At 47.7% G+C, this 17,168-nt stretch overlaps 1 protein-coding gene across 4 annotated transcripts in view; it reads right to left on the bottom strand.

Annotated features, from left to right (window-relative positions):
• Nucleotides 1-17,168, bottom strand: part of ZHX3 (zinc fingers and homeoboxes 3) — a 129,931-nt gene that overhangs the window by 17,669 nt on the left and 95,094 nt on the right. The gene's annotated exons all lie outside the window — the stretch shown is intronic.

Here is a 17,168-nt window from a genome sequence, read left to right as displayed (position 1 = left end):
TAAAAATGGAACTCCCATTTGACCCAGTGATCCCACTTCTAGGAATATATCCCAAGAAGCTAGAAACATCAATCAGAAAGAATATATGCACCCCTATGTTCATAGCAGCACAATTTACCATAGCTAAGATTTGGAAACAGCCTAAGTGCCCATCAGCAGATGAGTGGATTAAAAAACTGTGGTACTTCTACACAATGGAATACTACGCTGTGCTAAAAAAGAAGGAAGTCCTACCATTTGCAACAACATGGATGGACCTGGAGAACATTATGCTAAGTGAAATAAGCCAGTCAGAGAAAGATAAATATCACATGATCTCACTCATCTATGGGAAATAATGAACAACATAAACTAATGATCAAAAACAGATCCAGAGACAGGGAAGCATCGATCAGACTGTCAAACCTCAGAGGGAAGGTAGGGGAGGGTGGGGGTAAGGGGGAGAGATCAACCAAAGGACTTGTATATATATGCATATAAGCCTAACCGGTGGACACAGACAACAGGGGGGTGAGGGCAGGAGTGGGGGTGGGTGAGAAGGTAATGGGGGGGATGAGGACAAATATGTAATACCTTAACCAATAAAGAAATTAATATGCAAAAAAAGTTACATTGTTCCTTACATGTACCCCCTATAGTTAGTTAGATCTACAATAGTTGTGCCTATACTGAACATGTACAGACATTTTTCGTGTCACTATTCCCTAAATAATACAGTCTAATAACTATTTACATAGCATTTACATTGTATTAGATGTTATAAGTAATCTAGAGATGATTTAAAGTATATGGGATAAAGATTAAAAGAATATTTGATGATATTAAAATATATAAATAAATATATGGGAGATGTGTGTAGGTTATACGCAAATACTACAGTATTTTATATAAGGAACTTGATCATTTGCAGATTCTGATATCCATAGAAGGTCCTAGAACCAATCCCCAAAAGATACCAAGGGGGGTAACTGCATCAATTTCAAATCATCAATGGATTTGACCACTTCAATGGACTCTTGACACCCTGAAATCCATAAGGGCACAATTTGATTGAGGCAGAATCCTTAGGAAATGCAGAGTTTGACCTTGAAAAGAGTCCTAGATACAAATATTCTTTAAAAATGCATATTTGTGTGAAGCTGCATATAATAGCTGAAAAAATTAGTGACCCCATACACTGGAAGTGTCAAAAAGTTGTTCTGGGGCCATATATGCAAAGAAACCGTAACAAAGAATCCATCAGGTTCCAATGTGAATTGAATCAAGGCTGAAAGTGATAGAATGCATGAGTACCTTTTAGAATTGATTTCTGGCATGAGTCAAGTGATCCCAACAGTGGTAGTAGCTGGTACTGTGAACCACTGCCATAAACTCCAAATTACACAATGGGTTCCATCTCAAGAGACTTCTGAAGTATAAGAACACCACATACAAGTGGATCAGTTTGCACTGATGGTGCCACTGCTCTGCTAAAAAGCAAATCTGAGAAATTTCCATGACCAACCAGGACACTAGATTTTCTTCAATTCCATCACCCAGAGTGCTTCATGGTGTGCAGAGCACTTTCACCTCTTCTGATCCATCTTCATAGTCTCCTGAATTGGATATTATTGTCCCTTCCCCCGTTTTAGCATTGAGGAGCTACTGAGCAAGAAAGGGAAGGTGATATAACCAAAGTCACACAGCAGATTTGTGGTGAGACTGATATTCTGACTCTAAGTCTTTTTTTTTTTTAATATATTTTATTGATTTTTTACAGAGAGGAAGAGAGAGGGATAGAGAGTTAGAAACATCGATGAGAGAGAAACATCGATCAGCTGCCTCTTGCACACCCCCTACTGGGGATGTGCCCGCAACCAAGGTACATGCCCTTGACCGGAATCGAACCTGGGACCCTTGAGTCCTCAGGCCGACGCTCTATCCACTGAGCCAAACCGGTTTCGGCCTGACTCTAAGTCTTAATGTTCTTTTTCAGGCCACATTCACTCTGAATATCAACTGAATAATAAACCTATCACCTTTAATTATTTTGACATTATTTACATGGGCAATTATATTATTTTGAGCCTTCCTACAAAGGGCTCAAAATTCTTAAAGCTCAATTATTCTAGTGTTGTTATTTTTTTAAATTAAAATGACTTGACAGGGCTATCATGAGCCTTATTATTTATAACACTTTGTACAGTCTGAAGAGGGGATGCATTATTTACTATTGCCTAGGACAAGAGAACTCTGGTACAGTGGGCTAAGTGATGAGACCAAGGTTAGTCAGCAGGAATCTATAACAAAACCAACAAGGGAAACTACCCATCCTCAGGAATGTGTGGGGCACGACCTTGGCCGTCCAACAGATCCACTGGCTAGAATCACCAGATTTCTACTGGAATGAAGGCATTTGAAGACTTCAAGCCTGTTTCTAAACCCGAATCCTCAAGTGTCAAAGCAACGTCGAGCCCAGAGCTGGCCTTGTTTTGCTCTCTCAATAAGGAAGGGTCACAATACTTTCTGCACTTTGTAATTACCATTCAATGGAGGGATCAGGGCCAGAGCTCTCTACTTGTTTCCCCCCCTCAAATAATTCTTGTTTCTGTCAAGTCACCAACAGAAAGAGCCTGCTCCAATCAGATGTTATCACCTCTGTAGTGAACACTAATTTATTCTTTCTCAAGCCAAAAAGGTGATTATAATATAAATATAAAGGCCTCAGAATTAAAGGGACTTTAGAGACCACTTTAGATTTCAACCACTCATCTTTACATGAATCATCTTGAATACCATGAGGTGGTTAGGATACCCTATATTTGAATATCTCTGAAGCCTGGGAGGTCAGCACCTATTAAAGCAGAAAATATGTTGGAAATGATTCCTTCTTTAAGCATCCCCCAAATTACCTTTACTCATTAAATTTAATTTTTTACTCAAAAAGAGTCAAGGACTTACTATGTGCTAAGTACTACTTGCTAGGTATTGGCTATATAGATATTTTTTAACAGATGCCATACTGTAGTCAAGAAGCTAATAGTTTATAGTGGATACCAGGCCATTCATCAATATTCTGGGGCGGACTCTCCTTTTGGACACATTGGATTTCCCTGTCCACCTGAACTGAAGTATATAACCAGTGAAATGTAAGCAAATGTGTTATCTCCAGGGGAAAGTTCTAGAAGAAAGTTCATGCTTTGGTTCACAATTTACTCTCTGGCCAAGCAACTGGCAATTCCCGTACTGTGGCTATTCTATTAGCCTGGGTCCTAAAAAGGGAGAACAAAAGCTGATCCACAATGTACACACAGTGTGAGCAAGAAACAACCTGTTATTTTAAGCCACTGAGGTTTTTGGAGTTGCTTGTTACTACAGCATAATTCAACCCATCCTACCTGATACACAACAGAAGGAAAGCCACACAAATTAACCAAACTCAAACACTAAGCTGAGTGTTGTAGTGGAAACATGCACAAGATTCACGAGGGCAGGGAAAGACTTAGCACCCACCTAAGTTTTCTGGAGGGCTGGGGGAAGACCTCACAGAGGGGATAGCCTTTGAATTAGAGGCTGAAGGATGAATAGATACTACCAAGTAGACATGTTGAGAAAAGGGTGCTCTGGACAGAGGGAACACTTTATGCAAAGCCAGAGGGAAGAGAAAACATTTTGGGGAAGTTACAAGGAGCTCAGTTTTGCTGGCAGGGGAAATCTAAATGTGGTGGATTTACCGTGAAGATAATGAAACTAACTTCCAGGACCCTACACCTTCCAAAGCCTGTATCTATATTTTTATAAATTTATACTTATACTCTTTATTTATTTTTTTTACCTTAGGAGGGGCTCCCTTCTAATGTTCAGGTTCCACAAAAGCTGGACCTGCTTTGGATGGGGTGGAAGGCAATAAGGAGGTGATTATAGGTCTATAGAGCAGATCTGTAGACCTCTTAATCTTCCACATGAGATCTTTTTTAACACTTGGAAAAAAGGAATCATGTTCCTCAAGAATCTTGTTTCCCCCTCCAAGCCAATCATCCTCATTCCTGCATTTGGTGTAATGGGTTGGAATGTCTGCACCATCCCCACTGCTCTTCTCCGAATGTGCTCTTACCGCCTATCGCCCTCTTAGAAGTGGTACCCGGATCTAAATCTAAGTCTCCAGATGTCACCCAAATGTATCTGGCACTTTCCTTAAAGAAGTTTCTTGGGTTATACTTAATCCTTCCACAAGAGTTGTTACCCAAATGATTCCAGGTGTCATACTGTGACATTCACCAGAAAAACATGGATCAGTGCTCTAGGATTTAGTTTGTATAACCAGTACCAGTATCAAAATACAACACATGTTGTTTCAGTTTAGGTTTGGCAGACTTTGGGGAACAAGTTTGGTAGAGAAAAGAAAGATAATTCATTTAACAAATGTTTACTAAGCACCCACCCTATGCTAGGCATTGTTCTACATGCTAGAATATGGGTGGGGGGAAAAAAAGAGCTATAAAAACTCTACCTTCCTGGAGTTTACATTTTAGGTTGAAGAATAGACAATAAACTAAACAAGTATATGAAATTGTGTTAAAGTGCAACGGAGAAAAATAAAGCAGGACAGGGGATAGTGAGTGTGGTGGGTGGGGAAGGGATGAGGCTGCAAGTTTAAATATGGAGGTCAGAATGGCCTCACTGAGAACGGCAATGGAGCAGAGACTTGGAGGTGAGGAAGTGAGCCACCTAGATGTGTGGGAGGAGCAGTCCAGGCAGAGGCACAGCTGGTGAGAGGACCTGGATGGGGGAGTGAGTCTGGTTTGTTCAAAGCAGAGCAAGGCCAGTCCAGCTGAGTAGCAGTGGTCGCAGAGAGAGCAGGAGAAGACAAGGCCAAAGAGGCGAGAAGGCTGACTGTGCAGAGCCACTGTAATGACTTTGGTTTCTCTGAGGTGGGCAGTGCCATGCGAGGGCTTGGAGCAGAGGCCTCACATGACGGGATCTGTGGCCTACAGGACGCCTCTCTGGCTGTATTGAGAACAGACTGCAGGAAAAACGAGTGGAGAAGCAGGAAATCTGTCAGGAGGTTATGGCAGCAACCCAGGCAGGGGATAACAGCTTGGACCATGATGACAGAGAAGTGGCTGGTTTCTGCATACATTTAGGAAGCAGAGCCCACAAGATTTCCTCGGGGACTGATGGAGCGTGTGAACAGCGTATCCATAGGGGAGCTTTGTCTTGGAGAGTTTTGACCTAAGCAACTGAAAGCATGGCATTGCCACCAAACAAGATAGGTTTGAACCTGCAAGTTTACTGCAAAAAGCAAAGTCAGGTCTCTGCTGCCAAGACTGGACGGTCCCTTTCTAGGTGAAAAACTGGACTAAGCAGGTTTGGTCAGAAGCATTTCAGAGGACTAATGGGTCAGGCTGCTAATGAGCATGGGGGCTATGCAATGCCAATATTCCCAGTGAAAAGACTCTGGTCTTTGCCAAAATCTGCTTGAACCAACAGAGAAACTGCAGGAAGGGTGGGAGGGGGGAAGCTGGGGGCAAACCTAGGACACCTTGAGAGCCAACTAGTCAGAAGCTACACCCTCAGAGGTGTGAGACAGCTCCTTCCAAAGTTAAACACATTCCGTTAAAATGTATTTGCATCCTAAATTTTGGTCCAAGTACAAAAGCAAAGTGCTTTATTTAATTTAAAACTAAAAATTAAAAAAGCAATATAAATGGTTTGTTCTGGATATGATTTTACTTCTGAATTACATTTGGTTTGTTTTAATTGAATTTTTCCAGTGTGGGCCAGAGAGTTTACAGGCTAAAATAGCTTGAAGGCTAGTGGGCCTGCTTGAACCTCCCAAGAACACGCATTGAAAAGGAACTCTGGCTCTCTTCTGTGAATACAGCGCTCCTCCTCTCCTTCCAGGCTCAGTCGGCATTGATGAACTTCTTCAATGGCCTCACTACAAAGCCCATTAAGATTTTACACAGGAGAAAGGATGCTCGATTTCACTCAGAGTAAGAAAAATACTAATTAAAATCACTTTGATTCTCTTTCTTTCACTCACTTTGGAAAAGCTCAAAATGTTTGACAATATACTTAGCTGACAAGGGTTTAAGGAAATAAGGCATTCTCATAAACTGCTTGTAGGAGTGAAACTTGGTAAAATCTCTATTGAGAACTATTTTTTTAAGAGCTAACAAAATTATAAATGCCCAATCTCTTTGATTCAGCAAGTCTGCCTTTAGGAATGTAGCTTACAGGTGTACTTGTACATGTGTGCATTCAAGCATGTATAAGGTAAGCCACTGGCAACACTGTGAAAGCAAAGGCTTGGAAATAACCTAACTATCCACAGAGGAATGGGATAGTATGCACCTGTGAAAAGGAACAAGCGAACACTTTTTATATTGCTATGGAGTCATCTTCAAGATATCTTGACATATTTTTATTTTTTATTTTATTTTTTTTTATTTATTTATTTATTTATTTTTTTAAATTTCTTTATTGATTAAGGTGTCACATATTTGTCCTCATCCCCCCATTCCCATCCCACACCCCTCCCCTTGGATGCCCCAACCCTCTGTTGAACTTAAGCATTGGTTAGGCTCATATGCATGCACACAAGACCTTTGGTTGATCTCTCCCCCCTCCCCCCACCCTCCCCTATCCTCCCTCTGAGGCCCGATAGTCCGATCGATGCCTCCTTGTTTCTGGTTCTGTTCTTGTTCATCAGTCTATGTTGTTCATCATTTCCCCTAGATGAGCGAAATCATGTGTCACTATAGATATACTTATAAGAATTGAATGTGCGACGAGCAATAATAGTTATGCTGACAGGCAAATGAATCAGTTTGTAGTGAGTTTCTTTCTGGACCAACAGTTCTTTTGAGACCCAATATCAATGTCCACCGGTTCCCTATGAGTACATGTCGGCACTGACCCCTCAGCTCTGGATGGTGGACAAATGGTGGTAATGCAGGTCCGACTCCCTCTGGTTTGGTCTCGGCTGGACCCAGGGGCACTGCTTCACCCGGATCCAGGGGCCCGCGGCCTCGCCCGGACCCGGGGCCCAGGGCTCACCCGGCTCCAGGGGCCCGCGGCCTCGCCCCGACCCGGGGCCCAGGGCTCACCCGGCTCCAGGGGCCCGCGGCCTCGCCCCGACCCGGGGCCCAGGGCTCACCCGGCTCCAGGGGCCCGCGGCCTCGCCCCGACCCGGGGCCCAGGGCTCACCCGGCTCCAGGGGCCCGCGGCCTCGCCCCGACCCGGGGCCCAGGGCTCACCCGGCTCCAGGGGCCCGCGGCCTCGCCCCGACCCGGGGCCCAGGGCTCACCCGGCTCCAGGGGCCCGCGGCCTCGCCCCGACCCGGGGCCCAGGGCTCACCCGGCTCCAGGGGCCCGCGGCCTCGCCCGGACCCAGGATTCAGCCTCACCCGGACCCAGGGGCGCACGGCCTTGCCCGGACCCAGGATTCAGCTTCACCCGGACCCAGGGGCGCATGGCCTCGCCCGGACCCAGGGGCACGTGGCCTCACCCGGACCCGGGGCCCAGGGCTCACCCGGCTCCAGGGGCCCGCGGCCTCGCCCCGACCCGGGGCCCAGGGCTCACCCGGCTCCAGGGGCCCGCGGCCTCGCCCCGACCCGGGGCCCAGGGCTCACCCGGCTCCAGGGGCCCGCGGCCTCGCCCCGACCCGGGGCCCAGGGCTCACCCGGCTCCAGGGGCCCGCGGCCTCGCCCCGACCCGGGGCCCAGGGCTCACCCGGCTCCAGGGGCCCGCGGCCTCGCCCGGACCCGGGGCCCAGGGCTCACCCGGCTCCAGGGGCCCGCGGCCTCGCCCGGACCCGGGGCCCAGGGCTCACCCGGCTCCAGGGGCCCGCGGCCTCGCCCCGACCCGGGGCCCAGGGCTCACCCGGCTCCAGGGGCCCGCGGCCTCGCCCCGACCCGGGGCCCAGGGCTCACCCGGCTCCAGGGGCCCGCGGCCTCGCCCCGACCCGGGGCCCAGGGCTCACCCGGCTCCAGGGGCCCGCGGCCTCGCCCCGACCCGGGGCCCAGGGCTCACCCGGCTCCAGGGGCCCGCGGCCTCGCCCCGACCCGGGGCCCAGGGCTCACCCGGCTCCAGGGGCCCGCGGCCTCGCCCCGACCCGGGGCCCAGGGCTCACCCGGCTCCAGGGGCCCGCGGCCTCGCCCGGACCCGGGGCCCAGGGCTCACCCGGCTCCAGGGGCCCGCGGCCTCGCCCGGACCCAGGATTCAGCCTCACCCGGACCCAGGGGCGCACGGCCTTGCCCGGACCCAGGATTCAGCTTCACCCGGACCCAGGGGCGCATGGCCTCGCCCGGACCCAGGGGCACGTTGCCTCACCCGGACCCGGGCCCAGCCTCACCCTGACCCAGTTCCCAGCCTCACCCATACCCAGGGGCACGCGGCTTCACCCGGATCCGGGACCCAGCGGGGTTTCGTCTTCTTGATCCCAATTCCTGTTGGTCAATTCCCTCTCAGCAATTCCTTCGGCCATTTTCTCAGAGTTCCAGGGTAGCCACCGCAGAACTCGTTGGGCGGCGGGCTCGGCGAAGCTCCGGTGTGCCCGGTGCGCGGCGGCGGGCTGGTCCGGGGTGGCTGCGTCGGCCCTTGGGTCTGCAGCGGTGGCCGGTCGCCGAGCGTGCGCACCTGGCCGCTTCCGGGGTGTTGAGATTCTTGAAGGACTCGGAGGTCAGCAAGCGCGTAGTCTCCCGCCCCATGTCTCCCAGGGGCTCGTCTGTCCATGCTCGGCAGCGAGTGAAGCCTTCCCCTCAGCCGGAGACCGCTGGGGGAACTGCACCGAGCACGTTCCAGGCCACCATTGTGTCGCCTGAGCCGTAGTTTTTAAAGTGTGGTCTTTGGGTCACCGGCATCAGCTTCATCCCGCGTACCCCTCTCTTTTATTCTAGTTGTATAGCATCCGCTCAGTTAGCCCTCCGGTGGTTCTGGATGGTGTCTGCTCTGCTCTCCCGTTGTAGTCTCAAAACCATTGTGGTAGGCAGCAATCAGGCTTCTGCCCTATGCCTCCATCTTGGTCCTTGTTTGTATAGTTAAGTCTTGATTGTTGTTGGTGTCACTGGGAGGAATTGTCCTCCAGGCCTATTGGCCGTGCGGACCCTCTGTGACTATAAAGGAAGAGTTGCTGTGCGGAAGACACGCCTATGTGCCGGGTCTTGGTGCAGCAAGGCTTCGGCGCTCACTGCGTCTGCCTCTTGAATGTGTCCCTTATGGGAGTGGTCGAAGTCTGGTGTCATCTCACACCGACCACTAGATGCCCTCATTTCTGGGTCTCCAATGTAGTGTAGGTCAGCTACTGCCTGTGGCCCCTCAGCAGGAATTACAGCATCCCTTATATTCGTGACCTGTTTCGGTGCCTTCCCCTTTTGGCTGCCTCCCTATCGCTCAGCTTCCCCAATCTCCCTAGGTGGTCGCTCTTGATATCCCCCTTTGTGGGCTGAGTGCAAAGTCTTGGTGTTGTTAAGCCTTGATTGCTGTTGGTACACTGGGAGGATGTGACCTCCGGCCCAATTGGCTGTGAGGATCAGCTGTGTCTATGCCGGGAGACAGCCCCATTCAACTAGACTTGCAAAATTGTAAAAGCCTCTGTGTTCAGCTTGGATGGGGCGGAGTTACAGGGCGGAGCCTACCGCCTTGGCTTCCTGTCAGCCCCGCCCTATGAGGTTCCTGTGTCCCTCCGTACTCCCAGCAAACACCTCTGAGAGAAAAGTGCCCTGGAGTTTCGCGCGCTGCCAAACAGTCTAGTCTCTCCCCCAATGAATCTGGATTCCCAGATTCTCTCCCGGAACTGGGTTTCCGTGTAGTCAGAATTGGGGCTCACCTCAGTCTGGCGCTTTTGTCTCCTTCCCTCCAGGGCAACTCAGCGGCACAGTCAACAGCCCATCCTCCGCGCACAATCCCCTGCGCGCCTCCGGTGCTCTGTTCTTCGCCGCCTCTCTGCATCTCTGCCCCACAGCCCAGTTTTCCCCAGTATGAGCCTGGCTTCCCCGGGTCTTTCCCGGAACTGGGGTTCAGTGCAGTTGGAACTAGGGATTCAGCACAGTCCGGAGCTTTTGTCTCCTTCCCGCTAGGGCAATCCAGCGGCACAGGCAACAGACCCTCCTCTGCGCGCATTCCCGTGCGCGGCTCCGGCGCAGCTCCTCTGTGTCTCCGTCCCACAGCTCAGACTCCCCCAGCCTGAGCCCGGCTTCCCAGGGTTTCGCCGGGAAATGGGGTTCAGTGCAGTCGGAGCTGGGGTTCAGCACAATCTGGCGCTTTTATCTCCTTCCCGCCAGAGAACGCCAGCCAGGCCGTCAGCCGCCCCTTCCTCTCCGGCTCCGTCTTCCCCGCACGCTCGCGGGCTCGTGTCTCCGCCTGTGTCTCCATACCTCAAGCTTTTACGGCTTCTCTGATTTTCCTTGTGGTTTTCTTTTTCCTTCTAATTGTGAGCATTTCAGTCAGCCAGCTTTCCTGTGGTTCTGGATGATGTCCGTTTTGACTTTTAGTTGTGTTTTTGATATTGTTGTGCCCGGCTGTAGGTTAGGTGTTTAACCTATGCCGCCATCTTGGTTTTTTCTTGACATATTTTTAAAGCAACGTATACTTGTGCTTATGTATATTTACACTTAAATATCTCTAGACAAATACATGAGAAACTAGTCATTGCCTCTGGGGAGGGGCACAGAGAGACAGAAGCTTTTCCTTGTGAACCTTTTTAAATTCTAAAAAATTACAAATGTGCTATGTATTAAAAACAAAATTTGAATAAATATATAAATGGAAAAAAACATTTTCCAAAGTATGTGGGTTGTTATTACAAAGAGCAACAAGTGAGAAAGTGAGTGGCTAATGGGGTTGAAGCAGAGGTCCTTAAAAAATATGTGACTGGGGTTGAATACTAGGTAGAACTTTACATCCAAACTTTTAATAAATACAGATGGGCTTTGGGTTTCACTTCTGTAGTGCTGCATCTGGGCACTTCATCTACATCTAAATATAATCCCTAGGCCTTCAGTTTACAGACATAGTTTTAAAACAACTTAAGAACATCCACAATAGAGGAAGGGGACAATCTATGCAGAGCAATCTCTTTCCCATTAAAAAAAGCCCTACAGCAACCTGTTATCCAGTCTCCATTTGAGTATCATCTCCATGGTCTGAGACTCATTATCACTTACAACTATTACAGAGCTCCTTTCTTACCTGGACCTGATTCCCAGGTTTAGATCTATCTTTAACCTTTTGCACTCAGATGTCGAGATTAAAATTACTCTTTGAATGTATCAATAATTTGAAATGTAAAAAAATTCAAATAAATAAATTTGTATGAAAAGAAACTCCAGTTTTTTATTCTACTGCCGCGCTTTGTAAAATCTGGGGTATTTAAAAAATTAAATCCCGAGTAGAATAAAGGAATTGAGAAAAAAGCAAGCGAGTGCAAAGGGTTAAACCAACATAAAACAAGGCAACACTCTTCACTATGTGATCAGTCCAACTCTCTATATATCAGCCTGTCTGTCACAAGTTGATGATCGTCATTTCATCCTTCAGTATTCACTTCTGCATTGTAACCATCCTGAATTCATTCCACATTCTCTAGTGACCTGTTCTTTGAATATATTTTAATTTGTCCATGTCGCTTTCAAAATATGGCAATTAGAACTGAACAAGCATTCAAATGTAGCCCAACCGGAGAGAATTCAATGAAAGCAGTGTTTTAATCATTCTACTACCACTAGTAATACCAGAAATCTATCTGGGTAGAAGTTCTATTTTCTTTTTCTCCCTGCACAGATGAGGAATTTGAGACCCAGTGGGACAAGGGAGCACTGCTGGAATTTGGCAGCACTGGGATTCTTTCATCACAGGGCCATGTGGGGACACATTTACACACACTCATTTACAATTCTGACACAGGAGTTCTGGGCTTTCTTCCCCTTTGCCTCTTTGAACTCTACCTTCTTGTTTTAGGAGGGAATGTTTGTTTCTTGTTCTTTGTTATAGCCATGCCACATGGGATCACTAGTGGTGCATGAGGTTCTTGCTGAATGCAGAAGGCCTGGGTGGGGATGGCATCTGGGACCCCTCTATGTGACACCTCTCACCCTAAGTATCACAGCCCTTGTACGATCTTCTCTGATCACCCTTGTTAAATGTCTAAGTTGGTCTCCAAACTCCACACTAATTAGTCATCCTCTATCACAGTTCCCTGATTGCTTCTCTACAGCATTTATCAAAATTCACCACTGGATCTTTATTTGCTTCTCCTACTTACTGTGTCACCCCGGTTAGCTCTGTAAAGTCAGGGTATCCTCAGCATCCAGCACAGTACCTGACACAAAATACAGTTCTAATTGAATGAATTGTATTGATTTCAGAGAGGAAGGGAGAGGAAGAGAGAGACAAAAACATCAATGATGAAAGAGAATAACTGATCAGCTGCTTCCTACACACCCCCTCACTGGGGATCAAGCCCGCAACCTAGGCATCGGGAATTGAACTGTGACCTCCTGGTTCATAGGTCGATGTTCAACCACTGAGCAATACCAGCCAGACCCATTTTAAGCATTTTTAAGTGTACAGTACAATAGTATTAACTACATGCACAAGTCTCCAGAATGCTATTCATCTTGCAAAACTGAAACTTTATATCCATTGAACAATTACTCTCCTTTCCCCTCCCTCACTCCCTGGCAACCACCATTCTATTTGCAGTATCTAAGAGTTTAACTGCTTCAGATTCCTCATACAAGTGGAATCATGCCGTACTTGTGTTTATGTGACTGGCTTATTTCACTTATAATAATGTCCTCAAGGTTCATCCAAGTTGTACCATGTGACAGGATTTCCTTCCTTATTTTTTGTATAGAGCGAGGAAGGGAGAGATAGCGAGAGGGAGAGAAACACTGATTTGTTATTCCACTTATTTATGCATTCATTGGTTGATTCTTGTATGTGCCCTGACCAGGGACTGAACCTGCAACCTTGGCGTATCAGGCCAACACTCTAACCAACTGAGCTACCAGGCCAAAACTGGGAGAAGCCCTCCATTTTAAGGCTGAATAATATTGCATTGTATTATAGACTATATTTTCTTTATCCACTCATCCATTGATGAACATTTAGGTTATGCCCATCTTTTGGCTATTATGAATAAACTAGGGGCCCAGTGCACGAATTTGTGCATCCTGAAAGGAACTGTGGGCCGTGAGGCTGTGGTGGGCACAGGGGCAGGTCCTGACCCATCCTCCACGCCCCTACCTGGCCCCTCCCATAGCGCTCCCCTCCACCCCTGTCCCCTCTCTGCTGTTAGCCCGGCTCCCATCGCATCCACTCCCACGCGCTGACATCACCGGCCCCACTCACACCTGCTGATGGCGCAGAGCGATTGGGGCCAGTGCCAGCAGTGGGTGCGAGTGACAACTGCTGTCCCTATTGCCCCTCAGGAGCAGGGGGAGGTGGAGAAGCCCTCAGGGGCAATCGGGGCTGACAGCCATCGCTCACACCCACTGACGGCACTGAGCAATCGGGACCGGCACTGGGCGCCAGCAGTGGGTGTGAGCAGCAGCTCCAGTGCTGGCTGCGGGTGCGAGCAGGGCTGGTGCCGGCAGTGGGTGCAAGTAACGGCTCTGGCACCAGCAGCAGGTGCGAGTGAGGCCATCTCTGTCAGCAGGTGCGAGCGGCAGCTGCCAGCCCCAATCGCCCCTCAGGAGCAGGGGGAGGTGGAGAAGCCCTGAGGGGTGATCAGGGCCAGCAGCCACCGCTCGCACCCACTGATGGCACCAAGCGATCGGAGCCGGCAACCAGCGCTGACAGCGGGTGTGAGTGGCGGTTCTGGTGTTGGCAGTGGGTGCAAGCAGGGCTGGTGCCGGCAGCAGGTGAGTGCCGGGCAGCACTGTGGCGTGTGGGAGCAAAGGATTTTCAGTAACCACCAGAGGCTCGCCCCGATGACAGTGACCGGCACCCTGCCTTGGTCTGGCGCCCCGGCTGACCTGCTCCACCATCTCGCTGTGGCCTGCGCCCACCATGTTCCATGCTCTGCCACCTACTGCCAATGCCCGCCATGTTCCGTGAGTGCCCCCTGGTGATCAGCGCACGTCATGTCATAGAGACTGGTTGTTTGGTTGTTCGGTTGTTCCACCGTTCGGTCTATTTGCATATTAGGGTTTTATATATATAGATAATGCTGCTATGAACATGGGTGTGCAAATATCTCTCTGAGACCCTGCATTCAATTCTTTTGGTTATATACTGTATTTATGTTATGCTCCCCACCACCCAATGATGCCAGCAGAGCTGTAGCAGTCATAGAAGTCATATTTATCTTCAAATTATTTTTACTCTTGTCACCAAATTATCTCCCTCTCAAGTTCGCTTCCTAGTCCTTTCCAATGTTCTCCAGGTTCCTTTATTTTTAAGTGAATTCCACAGGCCAAATTTCAAATTTGCTTCCTTGTCAAGAAGGAAAGGAATCTATTAAACCTTTCCTTCTCCCTCTGTTGGAAAAGATCCTAGGCCTGAGTAGAATGGCGCTACATTAAACCAGGGCACAGTGCCCTGGAACGGGTCAGGGCTGTGGCACTGCCTCAGTTGGCCCAGGACAGTTTTAATAATGTTCACTTTATGAGTAATGTTTTGAATGTTGTTAGTATTTCATCAAGAAGTTATAAGTTTCCCTTGACAAGTAAGATTAACTGGCATTCACTGGGTTTATCAGCCTTGTGACTTAGAGCCAGGATATTCCTATGCAAATCCACTTACAATCTTATGATGCCCAACCAAAAGGATCAACTGAATTTGTTTTTAAAAAATTCCACATTTTTCCAGATCTCGTCAAGATCAGGGTCACTTTTACATCATTGTCCTGAGCAGGGCAGCAGAACAGAGGTGTTGAACACCAGATGGAAGACATGCTAGAGGTCTCTAGGGGTGCTCAGCTGTCTCCCGGGGAGCCTTAGGGTGCCAAGGTCACCCAGGGGTAAGGAGGAACAATAGGCCTTAGCACCTGAGCCTTCTCTAGTCTATAAAGTATAAAGTCAATCACTTCACAAAAGTAAGAGTGGCTATGACTGTGCAAAATATAAAATTTCAACAACTATTTCTTCATAACCATTGTCAAACTGGGAATAAAGTACACATATCTCCCTATTCCCATCTTGACCCTCTTCTCCCTAGGATATGGGAGGGCACACCTGCAGGCACATCACTGATAACACTCAGGAGAGTTTGGGGAGACGTACCTTCTGGTTCAAGTTGGTAAGCATATTTATTTTCTTTCTATGAGATTTCAGGAGCCTAAATAAAAAGTTTCTAAGAACTTCTTTTGATATGAGAACTGACATGATGCAACTACCATCATAAATTTGGTAGAAGTTGTATTTATCCGTTTTTAAACAAAAGACTGCTTTAATATTATGTGTTGTTTCTATGATAATCTTGGACAATAAAATTTCATCTGACTTTACTTAAAATACTATTTAACTTTCATAAAAATAGAAATCATCCTCTTAATTGGCCCTCTACCCTTTCACCTCCCCTCTCCTCCGCAGAGCCAGCCTCCACCATCCCACTTATTTAACCTCCTTGCCCAGTCAGTCTTTGGCATGCTGAAGGCTCCATTTCACCCTCCCATTCTGCCCAAACTACTTGCACCAAGGTTACCAGTCAAGTGGCTCTCTCCAACTCCTTGGCGAGTCTCAAAGTCATTCAGGCCCCAAAGGAGGTTAAGACCCATGCCTCTAAAAGCTCTCCACAAGGGAGCAAACTCACCCCTGTCCAGGGCTTTGCAATCTCCTGTACCCAAGTGACCTCCAAATCACCGAGCAGGCTTGAATTATCCGCCAAGCTCCAAACCCATCACTTCCAACTGCCACTGGTCCCTGTAGGTTTTTAAAAACTACACACATAGTTTCTGCCTCCTTACTTTGGCATTCACCCCTCAAGAAAAATAAACCTAAACAAAATAAGCAAAACGAAAATTCAGCCACCATGTTCTACTGCCTAGATATTCATCTCACTTCTCCCCATGTGTACAGATTTCCAAGCAAGAGATCTGATCTCCAAATCACTTGTGTGTCCTTTATGCAGCCCTCATGTCTTTCTCTTATCCAGCTGCTATCACATCCTATAAATCTAAGAATATTTCAAATCTTAACTCTTGTCTCCATCCGCGTGAGACATAGTCCAAAGGAGCCAGACAGGCCTGGTTTATATCCTGATTCTGCTACTTATGAGCTCTGGAACACAAGCACAGTACTTGTACCTTCTATGTCCTCATTTCCTCCTCTTTATAAGGTGGAGATAATAGCCTCCATCTCTCAGAGCTCTTGCAAGAATTATGATACTGGTGTGAGTGCTCAATGGTTAGAGCGTCAACCTGAGCACCAAAGGGTCACAGGTTCGATTCCCGGCAAGGCCACATACTTGGGTTGCAGAATCGTCCCCAGCCTCAGTCGGGGTGCGTGTCTCCCCAGGGAAGACAACCTATTGATGTGTGTGTCTCCCATCTATGTTTTTCTCTTTCCCTTCCCCCCTTCCCTTTTACTCTCTCTAAAAATTAACAGAAAAATATCTTTGGGTAAGATTAATAAGTAAACAAACAAAAAGATATGGGTGTGAGGGGTGCAACACCATGCCTGACACATAGCAAGTACACCACAGGCAATGGCTATTGGCATTATCCTTGTGTTGTTGTTTTTTTTTACCATAATTCAGTCCTTTGTTGGTTTTGGCTTAAAGTCCTACAAAAACCCTTCAAGTTCCCAGCCCTTAGTTCTTTCTCCTCTTCCGTCCATCTCTAACATTATCAACAGAGTCAACATCCTCAAAACAAATGTATTCATGTCTCCTTGGTTTAAAGAATTCCTCCTGGAATTCCTACTTCCAATCAGAAGATTCTATTCCTATGCTGTTTGATACAATAGCCACTAGCCACATGTGGCTCTTCAGTACTTCAAGTGTGGCTTGTCCAAATTGAGATGTATGATAGGGTAAAATACACACTAGGTGTGAAGACTTAGTATGAAAAGGAGTGTAAAATATCTTAATTATTTTTTAATAGTACAGAGTTCTTTATTTAAAGAGGAAAAGAACTGATCTGGTATCTTCTTTTTAAAAATATATATATTTTATTGATTTTTTACAGAGAGGAAGGGAGAGGGATAGAGAGTAAGAAACATCGATGAGAGAGAAACATCGATC

Source organism: Cnephaeus nilssonii, assembly GCF_951640355.1.
Source record: "Cnephaeus nilssonii genome assembly, chromosome: 11".
NCBI classification, from domain to species: Eukaryota; Metazoa; Chordata; class Mammalia; order Chiroptera; family Vespertilionidae; genus Cnephaeus; species Cnephaeus nilssonii.
Note: the sequence above shows the minus strand (reverse complement) of the source record. Positions and strands in the feature narration are given on the sequence as shown.